Source organism: Rhyacophila brunnea, unplaced genomic scaffold, assembly GCF_057557595.1.
Source record: "Rhyacophila brunnea isolate RB1 unplaced genomic scaffold, BYU_Rbru_1.0 scaffold_80, whole genome shotgun sequence".
In the NCBI taxonomy this organism is placed as follows: domain Eukaryota; kingdom Metazoa; phylum Arthropoda; class Insecta; order Trichoptera; family Rhyacophilidae; genus Rhyacophila; species Rhyacophila brunnea.
Genome location: NW_028233351.1, coordinates 135257 through 136532, shown reverse-complemented (window position 1 = coordinate 136532; position 1276 = coordinate 135257).

The window sequence follows — 1276 nt, the reverse complement described above, 5'->3', positions numbered from 1 at the left end:
AAATTACATATAAAGATAGGTTATTTGAATAAATGTGAACATCAATTTAATATACGAAAAAAAAGAAAAGCGAATGATAAATATGCATACCTGCTGAAAATTTAACAAATATTTAAATTAGATAATATTCATTTTGCTTTGACATTGTTATAAGTTTTTAAAATGCTTAATGTGTTTTTTTTATACACACGGCACTTCATGCCACAAATCCTTGATCTCTAATGTATCATATAAATTTTATAATCAAGCTATTGAATAATTTAAAAATGAATTAAAGCTCAAGATCAAAAGAATAAAATACATTTTTACAGATAAGAGGATGTTCTTATATATAGTTTTTCATTTTTTTGTATTGATCTTCATAATGCCATGTACGTAATCTCAAATTATATTAAATGTATAACTTAATGAATCCATAAAAGATATGTTCGCATTTATATTAAGTTAATGTGAATTTATTTATTAATGTTTTATTTTTTTGAGTCACAAATCCAATATTTAATCCAGTAGAAATATTATAATTGTGTCCCGAATTTTTAGGGCTGCTAAGATCACACACGAAAAACTTTAACTTAAAATTTGAAGCAACATAATTACCGAAAAAAGCAATTCATATGGAAATCACAAGTTTGTTTATTAATGAATAAAAAAATACTTTCGTTTATACCAAGCATAAATTTATACTAGACAATTTTTTTGATCATCTAATCCAGAATGAACTTTTAAAAATCGATTAAAGCCTGATTATTGCATAAAATATTCACATGATCAACAAATTCTATGATATTATTGATTACTTTTTTTTTTAAATTATAGAAGACTATATTGAATCTTTTATTGTTTAACAAATTAACAGAATATAGCAACTCTTTTTATTACTTTAAATAATCAATGCACAGTTTATATACATATTTAAAATTAGCATAAAAATTAAATCGATATATAAACGATTAGTAAGGCAATGTATATTTTTATAATCAATCACAACTAAAAAATATTTTTAAAAAAAAATCAGAAAAAAATAAAATATAACATCTGGTATAGAAATAAAATCTTTTCTAATAAAAAGATCCAAAATTAATATAAAGCAAGGAACTAAATAATCAATCCGAGTCATCTCTGAAAGTATATATTTTTTTATTATTTCGCATTAAAAATATACATATCATATTTATCGCTAACAATTACTGAGTAAAAACATTTAAGTATGTAAATTTGTATTGCCATAAATATTTTTTATATAATTGATGAAGCTTTTGGATGCATTTTTAATCAC